The sequence below is a fragment of the Geotrypetes seraphini genome, chromosome 9 (genome assembly GCF_902459505.1).
Source record: "Geotrypetes seraphini chromosome 9, aGeoSer1.1, whole genome shotgun sequence".
Classification (NCBI taxonomy): domain Eukaryota; kingdom Metazoa; phylum Chordata; class Amphibia; order Gymnophiona; family Dermophiidae; genus Geotrypetes; species Geotrypetes seraphini.
Genome location: NC_047092.1, coordinates 22,043,005 through 22,057,908, shown reverse-complemented (window position 1 = coordinate 22,057,908; position 14,904 = coordinate 22,043,005).

Below are 14,904 nucleotides of genomic sequence, written 5' to 3'. Positions count from 1 at the left end.
TAATGTTGCTACTCTTTGGGTTTCTGCAAGGTACTTGGGACCTGGGTTGGCCACTGTTGGAAACAGGATACTGGGTTTGATGGACCTTTGGTCTGTCCCAGTATGGCAATTATTATGTGAGCCAAGTATAGGACAATCAAGCTATTGTGACATCACTGATGAGCTTGGCTCTTAGGCATTGGTGGAATGAGGCATTATGACATCACAATATGAGCTCTGGAATGTTGCTACTATTTGGGTTTCTACCAGGTACTTGGAACCTGGGTTGGCCACTGTTGGAAACAGTACATTATACTGAGCTTGATGGACCTTAGATCTGTCCCAGTATGGCAATTCTTATGTTCTATTTTCAGTATTAATGGCCATGTGCTAATTTTCCTATTAGCGTGTGGCCATTACCATGTGAACTCTGTAGGGGGTAAAGGCACAGGCACTAATCACACAATCACTTTGCACACAGCGATGTAGCTGTGCTAACCAATTAGTATAGAATATGCCCACACCCCACCCCCATACTTGCCCCAGCACTAAAAACTATAATTTATTATTTAGCGCATGGGTAGCCTGCAGTAAGGCATTGCTGTGGCACGCACACATTAGTGCTAACCCCAATTTAGGAAAAGAGCCCCTTATTCTGGTGAGCCACCAACCAGTTGGGTTTCAACGCAATGCAAAATAAATGTGTGTGTGTAAAATCTGAAATGAACCGAGTCTGCAACGCACACTCATTTATATCATTTTTTAAAAAGAGGAATGGAGGGATATTATCCAAACTCTATTAATTAGTGCAGCTATCCTCCACAGTGATATATACTTAGGGCTCCTTTTACTAAGCTGCGTTAGGGCTTTAACGCGCAGAATAGCATTGTTCTAGCCATGTAGCGTGGAGTTAGCACGCGCTAATCTGCTGCGTGTGCTAAAAACGCTAGCGCACCTTAGTAAAAGGAGCCCTAAGAGTCTCATAGGAAAAATAGTTTTTTTAGGTGTAAAAAGCTTCAATTTATCAGCATTTAATTTCTAATGTACTTCTCACATTTTGAATATCAGCATTATGTTGAAACATTTTATTGAAGAAATCAATCAAATATACAATTATACAATATATGCTCATTACAATTAAATTCAAAGCTCAAATATTACATAAATAATTTTATCATTTCTCCAAAATATATTTTCTATATTACCTATTCATAATATCATATATACCCCCATACCTTTCCCACCCCCTTTCCTCCCCTTCACACCCCCCCCATTTTTTAAAAAAATATAACAATGTAATGAATTAATTATATAAATATACAATTCAAGAAAGTCCAACTATTATTATCATCAAACAAATTCCCTCCCTATCCCTATAATGAAAGATGACACATATTACAAAGTGTTAAGAAGCAATGAAAGTTTCTTATTCCTCAATATAAAACATTAAGAATCATACTACGAGCTCTATGGGAAAGATTTTCAATATATGGATTCCAAATTTTCAAGAAACAACATCAACATTAAAAAACCTCCCATCAAACTTTTATTAACACATTTGTTTTTTTTTGAGTTTTTATATTTTTATGCAAAAGAATGTAGCTATTGTGGGTTTTTTATAGCCCAAATATGTTTGGGCTGAGTATGCATTTTAAAGTTAACTGGGCTAAGTTGTTTGGTTAAGGGAAAGGGATTAGAACTTGTCTACTGCCTTTTTTGTTGTTATGCAGCCACACTCAAAAGCAGTTAACGTACAGATGCTTCAAACATGTTTCATGTCTGTCTCAGTGGGCTCACAATGGAGGATCAGTTGAAACCCACAGAGGGCTGAGGCTGTAGCTCTAACCCAGTGGTCTCAAACTCAAACCCTTTGCAGGGCCACATTTTGGATTTGTAGGTACTTGGAGGGCCTCAGAAAAAAAATAGTTAATGTCTTTATTAAAGAAATGATAATTTTGCATGAGGTAAAACTCTTTATAGTTTATAAATCTTTCCTTTTAGCTAAGCCTTAATAATAATATTGTAATTTATAGCTAAAGAGACATATGATCGACAAACTATTTTATTTTACTTTTGTGATTATGATAAACTTACCGAGGGCCTCAAAATAGTACCTGGCGAGCCGCATGTGGCCCCCAGACCGCGAGTTTGAGACCACTGCTCTAACCACTACTCCACATTCTGGGACAGTGTATCGCAGTGTGCCACCCGAGATTCCAAGAGTGCCACGAGACGCGGGGGAGGAGAGGCGCCAGCTGACTGCCTACAGGACATGCCTTTTGCGGTGAGAGGCACTCCTTTAGGCAGTCCTTTAGGCAGTCAGCGCCTCTTCTCTCCACACCTCTTTCCTTTCAGCACCCCCCCCCCCCCAGGCGGCTCAGGGCTCTGTCTGAAGGGCCTTCATGCATGCGCAGACATTGACATGATGACATCACGCATGTGCATGACATCATCACTTCAATGTCTGTGCACTTCTGGATGCCCTCGAGCCACGACCACCATGTTTAGGGTGCCACAGCTTCACAAAGTTTGCGAGACACTGCTCTAGGACTACAATTAGGCTGACCAACTTAACCTAAGTAACTTTGGCTGGTCAGTACTCCCAGTGCTGTCTCCTGCTAAATTTTATTGTTGAAATATCTTTATTGAAAATCTCTGTATTTTATATATCTATGGGTTGGGGGAAAGGGGGGAGGATGGAAGGATGTTTCCTGAAAGACATTTAAAAGTCGAGGTGGAGAAATGTCCATTTTCAAAACTGCTAGACATGCAAATTTTTAATTTATTTTATGACTTATTTAGACATCCTGGTCCTTAGGATGTCCAATCTTTTTAGGCCATTTTCAAATACAAAAACATCAAAGTTCAAAACATCCCAATCAAGCCCATTTGGAGTGGGAGGAACCAGCATCTTAATACACTGGCCACACAGACTGGCCAACAAGGCAGTGAGGCCCTTTAGGGGTCACTACTGTGAATTTCACATAAAGGGTGCTAAGTCCATATTTTACTAGGACCCCCATTAAGCATATGGTGAGCCCTTCAACCCCTCCCCAAAACCTACTATACCCACCTGTCTGCTACTTCAGTAGTCAAAACCCAAAAGGAAAAAATATGACACTTAAAAGACACAATCGCCATGAGAAATCTCAATGTCCTCTGTTTCTGATTAATGAAGACAATCGTTCCTGGGTCCACTATGTCCATTCAGTAGACTTTATGGATGCAGCTGCCACCTATATGGCAGTACAGTAGATTTTGGGTGGGTTTTCCACCATAAATGTAATGGCTAGGGTGTGATATGGGCCTGGATTCCCCCTCTCTATGGCTCATCAGACATCTGCTTGCTGCTCTATTGGGATGTCCTATAATATATGCAGCTGTGATGGAAGCTGGTATATATCGTTCTCTCACATCTTTGGGGAGTGAAAGGGAGTATGGGGTGCCATGCTTTCATCCCTCCAGTGATCTTCTTGTTAGTTTGGATACCTTCAGAAAAGAGCGACACGATTGATAAAAGGTATGGAAAACCTTTCATATGCTGAAAGATTAGAGAAACTGGGGCTCTTTTCCCTAGAAAAGCGGAGACTTAGAGGGGACATGATAGAGACTTACAAGATCATGAAGGGCATAGAGAAAGTAGAGAAGGACAGATTCTTCAAACTTTTGAAAACTACAAGAACGAGAGGGCATTCGGAAAAGTTAAGAGGGGACAGATTCATAACCAATGCTAGGAAGTTCTTTTTTACCCAGAGGGTGGTGGACACCTGGAATGCGCTTCCAGAGGGTGTGATAGGACAGCTACGGTATTGGGGTTCAAGAAGGGATTAGATAATTTCCTGAAGGAAAAGGGGATAAAAGGGTATAGATAGAGGATTACTATACAGGTCCTGGACCTGATGGGCCGCCACGTGAGCGGACTGCTGGGCATGATGGACCTCTGGTCTGACCTAGCAGAGGCACTGCTTATGTTCTTATGTTCTTTTTGGCACTTAGACACTTGAAACAGGTCTAGCTCTGTACATCTAAATTCCATCCTGGATGTCTTTGCAAATGTTTGATTATCACTGCAAGACATCCAAGTGGTAAGCCCACCCATTACACGCCTCCAACATACCCTCTCAAACTCTGGAAGCACAGCAGCTAAGAAACTTAGTGAAACGTCAAGAAAGTTAGTTTTGAAAATCGGCACTTGGACGTCTTGGTGAGTAAGACATCCAAGTGCCACTTTATTCCATTTTTTGGACATACTTTATTTTTTTGAATATGAGCCCTATAGCTTACAAAATATTGTAAGTTGGAATTAACAGTATCTCGCAAAAATACTTCCACACCATTTCAATAGATGAAATTATTGGGTACTGTAGGAAATTCAGAAATCTCAAATCATCTTTTTTCCTTAAAGAATTCCAATTCTAACCACTGTATCTCAACTGTTTGCTCTTCTTGCTTCTCTATCCTAGCATCATAGGTAGACAGCAACTCCCCATGTCCCTACACACTGGAAGAGATAGTTCCATGGTCAGATTTTAAGAGCAGAAAATGTAATTTTGTGATTGGAGTCCAGAACCAATGGGTTTGCCACAAGGTGTCCATATCAACTATCGCCTGTTTTTTGTTTGTTTTGTTTTTTTTAAGTCCCCAGTTAAAAAAATAGTACTCCTCAGCTCTGCTGCAATGTGGGGCTGAGATATTTCTTCCTCATCAGAACAATCCTCCAAAGAGTCCTCAACATTGTTTGTTACAACTTTCATCCTAAAATGAGACTAACTTCTACTAGGAATAGAGCCTTCTGTTGTGTGGGATCATATTTATAGAATTCTATGCCCACTACTATTAGTGGTTCACCTAGTAATTTTGGATTTCATAAAATTTTGAAAACTTGGATTTTTGAGAATGCTATCAAAGATTTATAGGTTATCTTTTTAAAGTTGTTTTAAATTTCTATACAGTACTGTAATGCCAAGTTCGTTAGGTAGTCAGCACTTCACGGCATGCAGAGACACACACAAAATAAGGCTAATTATGTTACTTTATTGGTTACATAAATTGCAGAGCAGTAATACATAGAGCACAGATAATTCAGAATAACCTCACCAAGATTGTGACAACACCATTCCTCACAACTAACTGGGAATCCCCTTTTCAGGCAGTGATGGACTGGGTCAATCATGGGACTATCCCTTTACAGCGCACGGATAGATTTCAGAAAAAAAGCCCTTTGATTGCCCGTTATATAATGTTTTCACACTACTTCTTACGTGACTAAGTCTCCTGTCTCACACTCTGCTGTTTCTGCAGTAAACAAAAGATGTTTCAAGCTAGAATGTCGACCTCCACTTCCTTATCACAGTACCATAAGATTCACTGTTCCTGTTCACCAAATTCCACAAGCCAGCTTCTGGGAAATGGCTGCACAAATACTCCCCTGTGAATTTGCAGACTCAGTCATTCGTGGTATTTTCTGACCGCCTCTTCCGGGAACTAAAGTCATGCTACAAGAGCTGCTTGTAGCATGACTTTAGTTCCTGGAAGAGGCGGTCAGAAAATACCGCGAATGACTTACATAGACACCCGCCGCCACCCCTAATTTGCAAGCTCCAAGGATCAGTGACAAAGTTCTCCACATCCAGGTGAGTATAACAGGATAGCTGTTCCTGCCAGCACTCTGCAGATAAAGTCACAAGTTCACTAACAATTTGATTCCTGAGATTCCCCAGCTTCTCAGAAGCATCATTTAGCCCAGCAGACCTTGCATATTTTTTAATGCCATGAATGCTTACATAGGCACCCGCTGCTGCCCCTTCAGCCCTCTCCTGCCTCTGATCCGCTTCTAAACCATTTCCAATGTTCATGTTTTTTTTAAAATTCACGGGTGCTGCTAGAACAGAACCCCCGCAAATTTCAGGGGAGTATTGTATTATGGATTATGATTTGATTGTATAAAGAGTTCAATGGTTATCTGTATTAATGATATGATAAAAAATGCAACATGTTTATTGTATGATGTTTTTCTTCACTGTAAATTACTTTAAAGCTTAATGTATTCTGCGGTACACTTCCCCCTCCCGATTCATGGTTTTAGGACTCGTGATTTCAATTATTCGCGATGTCCTAAAACCAGACTCACCCCCACCTCCCTACCATCTCCTGGACCTTACCTAGTGGTCTAGTGGTCTTTCGGGGCAGGAGCGATTTTCCTACACTCCTGCCCCGTGCAGATCACTCATCCAAAATGGCTGCCGTGAGTTTCCATCATAGTCTCGAGCTGAACAGTGGGATTGTTTCCAAAAACCAGTTACTCAGTAGTTGGATCCACCCTTATTATTCATCAACTGTATTCTGTAGCTTCATCTACTTAAGCCTGTTAAAGGATAATGTGTTAGTCATCGTTTATTTGGTGTTTTTGATATACCACTCTTCAACAAGTCATCAGAGTGGTGTACAATTAAAATCAGTGGAAAAAACAGAAAGGAGCTACAATACAATCTTCATTACAGAACAGAACAAGGACCACAGCTGCTAGAGGATGTATTGCAAGTAGCTGGAAATCTATAAACTCTGTTTTCAGGAACCCCAGAAGAACTATGCCTGAGATGGATGTGCATGCAAGTTTTGTAGATATCCTGGGAACCAGCCAAATTGGAGGGTCCTGCAGGAGCAGCTAGAGAAGCACTGCTCAAAGGTAATGAGCTCTCATAATTATATCCCTTGGTCTACCATCTGGACCCAGGACCAGCTGAAAAATAATGCATTGGGTCCATGACCTCAATTATCCTCCTTTGCTAACAAAATCAGGTCAATAGCTAGACCACATTTATTTTCTTTCCTCCTGGAATTCTCTCAAAATGGATGTTGCTCCTTCTATTGCAGTGAGGACTGTCAGCAAGGGAAAGGGGAGACATTTGTCATGATGAAATATGGCTAGCTGCTCAGGGACTCTGACTGTAGATGTAAGGGAGGTGCTGGAAGATGGAGATGAACGAGTGCACTGAAGCCTGGCTCTGAACAGCCCTGATGCTGTTGCTGAGGAAGAGGAAGACAGTGAGTTCAAAGAAGTTCTTGCCATGTAAAGCCCTTAGCTGGTCCAGACTGAGGGGAAAGGTTGCTGGAGGGCAGGGGAATCAAAGGACCTTCAATAATCTCAAACAGCCACTAAAGTCCATTTAAGGATAGTAAAGGAAACAGCTCCCAGCTCGCCACTCTCATGCTATAGTGTCCTTTTTGGGCTAGGGGAAGGGGAAGAAAACATGTACAAATTGGGACAGGGAATATTGGAGGGCAAAGAATAAAAAGTGAATTGGGATATTTTTTGGTCTCATTTCAGAAATTCCCCAGCTGTTCTTCAATGAGGTTTGAAACAAATGACAAAAGAGACTTCTGGACAGCCTGGCTCAGACATCACAAGGGAACATGCAAAGAAAATGGGAAGAGTTCAGCCACTGTCCCCGGCCCCCATGCTATTAAGGCTGGCAGCAGGGGGGAGGGGGGCAGCTCATTTGAAATGCCTGTCACACATAAACCATCTCACCTTGCAGAGACAAAGTAACAAGCACTATTCAATCTGCCACAAATAATATGACTGCAATTTACAAGCAAGGACTGCTTTCCAAACAGAAAAGACAAGGCAAACCACAACACTGATCACTGAACTTAAAGAAACCCTTAGACAGTATTTCTGCAAGAGGTACTGCTTTTCCTCTATCAAACAAGCATTTTCCTATTAATAATAGTATAACCTCATGATAACTATAAATCATAGAGTTAAGTGGTATGCGACGAATTGTGCTTTTTCAACAAATGAATGCATTAAATTGTCTGGTGGGGTACTACTTATTATGTTGTGGGATAAACTCTGGTGGAGACTCTAAGATTTATTAAGAAGTTTCCCCAAGAACTGATTTCTCACCAAACTAACCAAAACAAGTGTTTATTGTTAATAATTTTAATAATAATAATTTTATTCTTATATACCGCCAAAGCCATAGAAACCTTCAAGATCATGAAGGGCATAGAAAGAGTAGACAGGGACAGATTTTTCAAATTACGGGGAACCACAAGTACAAGGGGGCACTCAGAGAAATTGAAAGGGGAAAGGTTTAGAACGCCAGGAAGTTCTTTTTCACTCAGAGGGTGGTGGATACATGGAACGCGCTACCGAAGGATGTGATAAGCAGGAGCACGCTACAGGGCTTCAAAGAGGGTCTGGACAGGTACCTGGAGGACAAAGGGATTGAGGGGTAAAGATAGGAGTAGAGGTAGGTAATAGGGATAGGATTAGAGGCAGTTACAAAATTAGTCAGGGACACTGTTCAGGCAATTAAGCCTGATGAGCCGCCGCGAGAGCGGACCGCTGAGCAGGATGGACCTCTGGTCTGACTCAGCGGAGGCAACTTCTTATATTCTTATGTTAGTTCGAGGCGGTTCACAATAAGAGGACCTGGAGAATCAGCGAAGATAGGTAAAAAGAAGGTATTAAAGTACAAGAAGCGGATACAGGAAAAAGAGAGCAGGAGCCTGCTGCAAACAATCAGCGAGAGTGGGGCACTGGACGGACATCAATTCCAGTAGGCCGAGAGCAGAGCGGAAATGAGAGAACGTGGTAAAAATCAGATGGAGTAAAGCGATAGGGCAAAGGGAGCAATTAGGATACAAATCGGTTGAACAAGTTTGTTTTTACTAGTTTTCTAAAACTAAGATAGGAGGAAGAGTGGGTTAAGATGCTCAGCCAGTTGTTTGCTTCACTGATTGTGCTCTGCGAGTTGGGAATCTAAGAGCAGGTTTTTCTAAATAACTATTAATTTAACCTCTTCTGATTTTTTGAAGCTTTTTTGATTACCAAAATCTGAATAAGAGTATGTCTGAGGGAGTTTCTAGCTGGAGGGTCAATGGAAGAGCTAGAAATGTAGCAGTTTTTATAGTGTTTGGGAGGAGATCTTGTCTCTTTCTTTGTTCTCTATCTATCTTCCAGCAAGAAGTCATGTGCCCAAGAATCAAAGGATTCAGGCCTTGTGAAGAGTGGATCCCAAGGGTGACGAAGGAATAAAAACAGGGATCCCAGAGAGATCTGGAGTGGGACACCATAACAGAGAAAACAGGAAACGCCATAAAAAGAGAGATTGTGTCTTTGTCCTTTTCCTTATTCCAGAGGATATAAGGAGGCACAGGGCTTCCCTAGTCAGAGGAATCTTGTGGTTCTAAGACCCATGGGATTGAGGAAAGCTGAGGGGAAGTTGAGATTTTGCCTCCTTTCACCTGTGTGGAAAGTTGAGGAGATTGAGCTTTTTCTTCACCTTCTAGAAACAACCTATCCATCATGTCTACTGCTGAGACAATAGAGAAGAAAGAGGATCCACATTGGAGAAGCAAAGATAATTTAATTTTTAGCTTCTGAAAAGGTTTTTATTTCTTCTGATTTTTTCCCATTTTGTCTTGTTTGTGAAGTAACAGATGAAGCATTAATTTCTAATATCATTCCGCCAATTAACCCCCCTCCCTTTACAAAACCACATGCGGAATGCTCTGCGCTGCTCCTGAGCTATCGTGGTTTTGTGAAAGGGCGGGGATATATTTTTAATCATACCGCTGGGGTGATTTGTCTTTACTGAAGTAAACCGAGTGAAGTAAGCCTGAAATAACAACTGAGGCAAGATGACTTCTTTGACTTTCTCCAGCCACAAGTAGGCTTCTCTTATTTCCCTTCAGTAGTGTTATGATGCCCCTCCCCCCTTCCTCCAGCAGCTCCATAGGCACAGCCAAGTTTGAAGGACACTAGCACTGTATACAAAATGAACCGATCAATCCCAATGCACATGTGATGTAATTGTTGACACTCTTGCTAAAGTGGCTGCTTCTAGAAACTCAGAAGACTCACAGGAGAGCATTTTAATGAACATCAGAAATGACAGTATGAGTGAAAAGGTTGACATGGGACAAATACTAAAGTCCATCACATCAGTCCTGAAATGTTATAAAGGAAAAAAGGGCAGGAAATTATGTATCGGATATTTATTTGGGATAAAAGTGCAAATGCAAACCCTACAGCAGTGGCTCCCAAACTGTAGGTAATGACCCCAAATCAGAGGTCATAGGGGTCATAAAATCATTGGATTGAATCAAGAAAATAAGCTTCACCCCCCCCCCCTCCACGCACACATTCTGCCCTCTGGATATTTACCTTACCTGCTTATCCCCCCCCCCCTGCTCTCTCTGGCTGTCTAAGAAATATTTGCACAGATACTGCAGAGATCCAAGTTTATTATAACTTTGATATACTGTCTATCAAAATTATCTAGACGGTTTACAATCAATAAAATAATTTAAAACAAACCCAATATAAAAGAAAAATCCACCACATAACATGTAAATGTGGAGGAAGGGGGTAGATAACATTTATGACAGACATGAGTAGGGAGGAAGGAACAAGAGGTGGTAAAAACTACATCTAGACCAGTGGTCTCCAACTCAAACCCTTTGCAGGGCCACATTTTGGATCTGTAGATAGTTGGAGGGCCTCAGAAAAAATAGTTAATGTCTTATTAAAAAAGTGACAATTTTGCCTGAGGTAAAACTCTTTATAGTTTATAAATCTTTCCTTTTGGCTGTCTTAATAATATTGTAAGTTATAGCTAAAGAGACATATGATCAAGAAACTGTTTTATTTTACTTTTGTGATTATGATAAACATACCCAGGGCCTCAAAATAGTACCTGGCGGGCTGTATGTAGCCCCCGAGCCGTGAGTTCGAGACCACTGATCTAGACTGAAGGTACAAACACTACACTCAAGAAGAGCTGTAAATATTAGCATGTACTTTATCCCCTGGATTCAATATATGGCCAAATTTGTGCATGCAACATAATGAGCCAATCAGCACCAATAATTGGCCACTAACAAGCAATTATCTACACTAATTATAATTTACACAGATAACTTACTAAGCATATTCTATTAACATGCAGATCTGAAAGGGGTGTGGCCATGGGAGAATCTGGCCCTCTATGACTCCATCCACATTCCACCCTAACTCTTCCAAGAACACTCTAAGTGTGGACTAGCTTGCATCAGTGTGCTTTCTAAGTGTAACTTAATTTTAAGAAAGGCCTTTTCTGTGCAGGAAAGGTTTGTATAATTATGCTCTGTGTTTATTACAGAGGCTGAACCTCTCTTATTTTTTTTTTTAACCTCCAGAATTGAAAGCCGCCGAGTTCACACTCCGTTCCTTATAATCACAGTGGGTAATCACCAACTCCATTCAATACTTCGCAAGCCTTTGCTATATTTAAGATAATCATATACATTTTGGTGAAATACAATTTGTCATATATTCAAAATGGAAAGAGCAATAGCAATACAAAGAGGGACATATACTAAATTTATAAAAATATGGGGGCCATTGACAAAATATTGTAGTGAATGAATAGTAGGTTTTCTCTTCTTCTTTTCTTTTTTCGTTGTCTTCTTTATGGCACATATGGAGGGGTGGGTAATGAAAACAATTTTACATAATATGTTATAATATGGTATACTAGTCTTTAAGCCCGTTACATTAACGGGTGCTAGAATAGATGTGTCTTTCTCTCTCTCTCTCTCCTTGGCTGCTTTCTGTCTGTCTTTCTTTCTTTCTGTCTCTTTTTCCTCCGCTCTCCACCACCACCCTTTGCCAGGTCCCCCTGTCCAGCAGTAGCCCTTCTCTCTTCCTTTTATGTTCCCCGTGTCCAGCAGCACTTCTTCTGTGCTCCCCCTGTCCCTCTTCCCTGCTCTCCAGTCCATCAGCACCTCTTCTGTGCTCCCCCTGTACCTCTTCCCTGCTCCCCGGTCCATCAGCATCCCTTACCTGCTCCCCCTGTCCAGCATGTTCGTTTGCAGCCTCTTTCCTGTTCCCCCGTCCATCAGCACCTCTTCCGTGCTCCCCAGCCCATCAGCACCTCTTTCGTGCTCCCCATGTCCCTCTTTCCTGTTCCCCCATCCATCAGCACCTCTTCCTTGCTCCCCCTGTCCCTCTTCCCTGCTCCCCAGTCCATCAGCGCCCCTTACCTGCTCCCCCTGTCCGTTTGCAGCCTCTTTCCCGTTCCCCCATCCATCAGCACCTCTTCCGTGCTCCCCCTGTCCCTCTTCCCTGCTCCCCGGCCCATCAGCGCCCCTTACCTGCTCCCCCTGTCCAGCATGTTCATTTGCAGCCTGGTAAGGATAGTGGCCAGCTGTAGCGAACCTCGCAGGCCGCTATGCACCTCAGTAGCAAGTTCCTTCTGAAGCGATCGCAAACATCAGAGGAAACGTGCTACTGAGGTGCTGAGCAGCCTGCGAAGTTTATTACAGGTGGCCGCTATTCTCACCAGGCTCCTTTGAAGAGCGGCGTCGGCAGCGGTACTGGGCGGCGATGATGCAGCTCTGGCGCCGCTGGGAGAGAGCTTGCCTGCAGCTTCCTCCAGCAGCAGCGGTTGGTGAGTGAGGGCGGGAGGAGGGGAGTGGCCAGAGTGTTCCCTGTCACTGGGTTCTAAAATGGAACACGGCCACAGATCACACACCACGGCGGCAGGGAACACGAAACCCTTAGGGTTTTATTATATAGGATAATGTGTATAAGGTGATTGGAAAGTACTTGAAGGGTGGGGGTGGGGGTGGGGGAGGGGACAAAAATATTTTTAGAATTTTATGTAGTAGATATAAAAGTGATATTGTGTATTAATTTGTTGTAATTCAATATTTTGTGCACGTGATGTAAAATATGAAAATGAATAAAGAATTAAAAAAAAAAAAAAGATAATCATATCTCCCATAACTGAGAGGGACACTCCTCCAGCATAGAAGTTCTTTGAAACCTATTACCTACATATCTGCATGCTACAATTCTTTCTTGTGTGTGTGCTTACCATCTTGTAAATAGATTCCTCAAGGTGAAAGCAGAGAGTAGTTTAGTGTAACATTGGGCTGACACCCAAACAAAAACAAAGATGAAAATGTCACAATGCCCTTGTATCGCTCCATGGTACAGCCACACCTTCAGCACTGTGTGCAATTCTGGTTGCCATATCTTAAAGAAGAGACGGCTCAGGGGTTGATATGATAGAGGTCTATAAAATAGAGAGTGGAGTGGAAATGGTAGATGCGAATCGTTTGTTTACTCTTTCCAAAAATACTAGGACTAGGGGGCATGCGATAAAGCTACTAAATACTAGATTTTAAACAGACCGGAGAAAATATTTCTTCATACAACATATAATTAACTCTAAAACGCGTTGCTGGAGAATGTGGTGAAATCAGTTAGCTTAGCAGGATTTAATTTCCTTAAAAAAGAAGTCTATAGGTCATTATTGAGATGGCCTGGGGAAAATCCATTGCTTATTCCTAGGATAAGAAGCATAAACTCTGTTTTACTACTTGGGATCTGACTAGGTATTTGGAACCTGGCTTGGCCACTATTAGAAAGAGGATGCTGGGCTTGATGGACCTTCAGTCTATCCCAGTTTGGCAATTCTTATCTAATATAATAAAACGGTAAGCCGCGCATGCGCACTTCCTATGCGCGCGTCCGTTTTCCGTGAGCTGTAGCTAGGAATTGCGCATGCGCGGCTTACGGTCTGGCCTTCCCTGCTCTCGAGGCGAAAGGCGGTGCAAAGGCAGTGCGGAGCGGCAGTGGCTGGGAGGAGGATGCGGCGGCTTGAGGCGAAAGTTTAAACATAGTAACATAGTAGATGACGGCAGATAAAGACCCGAATGGTCCATCCAGTCTGCCCAACCTGATTCAATTTAAATTTTTTTTTTTTTTTCCTTCTTAGCTATTTCTGGGCGAGAATCCAAAGCTTTACCCGGTACTGTGCTTGGGTTCCAACTGCCAAAAAGCACAGTTACTTACCATAACAGGTGTTATCCAGGGACAGCAGGCAGATATTCTTGACTGATGGGTGACGGCACCAACGGAGCCCCGGCACGGACAACTCCAGAGCGACTGCACTCCAAGAACCCGGAAAGCTCCGGCAGTTTGTTTGCCTTTCTCACACTGTCCTTCAGTCACATTACATTCCCAGAACTTGTTCACCCAGATTTAACTGCATAACAGGAAGAAGCAACTTAAAAGCAGCTGCCTCATCTCGATCAATTATATTGGCAAAAATTGCTACTTCAGGTACCACAAAATTCTGATCTGTTGCTCTGAAATGCGCATGTGTGTGACATCATGGCGTTGCATTCTCGCATATGCTGATGCCCTCCTGATGTGGTCCCGAGGACGAGAACAGGTTGAGGGGGGTGAGACTGCGGTGGAACAGGGCATAACTTGAACATAATAAGGCGGGGCTGGGTAGAACTAGGTGGGGCTATGGGTCCCGATTTTACAGGAGTAAAATCTGGTAACCCTATACAGAAGCATCTCAGATGCCATTACTCTATGCCAGGGGTAGGCAATTCCGGTCCTCGAGAGCCGGAGCCAGGTCAGGTTTTCAGGATATCCACAATGAATATGTATGAAATGGATTTGCATGCACTGCCTCCTTGAGATGCAAATCTATCTTATGCATATTTATTGTGGATATCTTGAAAACCTGACCTGGCTCAGGCTCTCGAGGACTGGAATTGCCTAACCCTGATCTATGCTAAATCACATAAACTGTGATGGCAAGTTGGGAGGGTTTTCTAACTTGATATCAATTGTTTAGATACTAGGAATAGTTCATAATATTCAAAATATTATAGAATATAGGTATTGGCTGAAAAGTTATATTTTTAATGATATATGAAAGTTAATCAAGTGTATATTTATAAGTTCGAATGATTTTTCTTATACACTTGTTGTAATATGTAAAAATGAATAAAGAATTTAAAAAAATATATATATATTATAACTAGTCATTAAGCCCGTTACATTAACGGGTGCTAGAATACTGTTCACCCTCTGTTGCCCTGCCCTCTCTCTCTCTGTCCCATGTG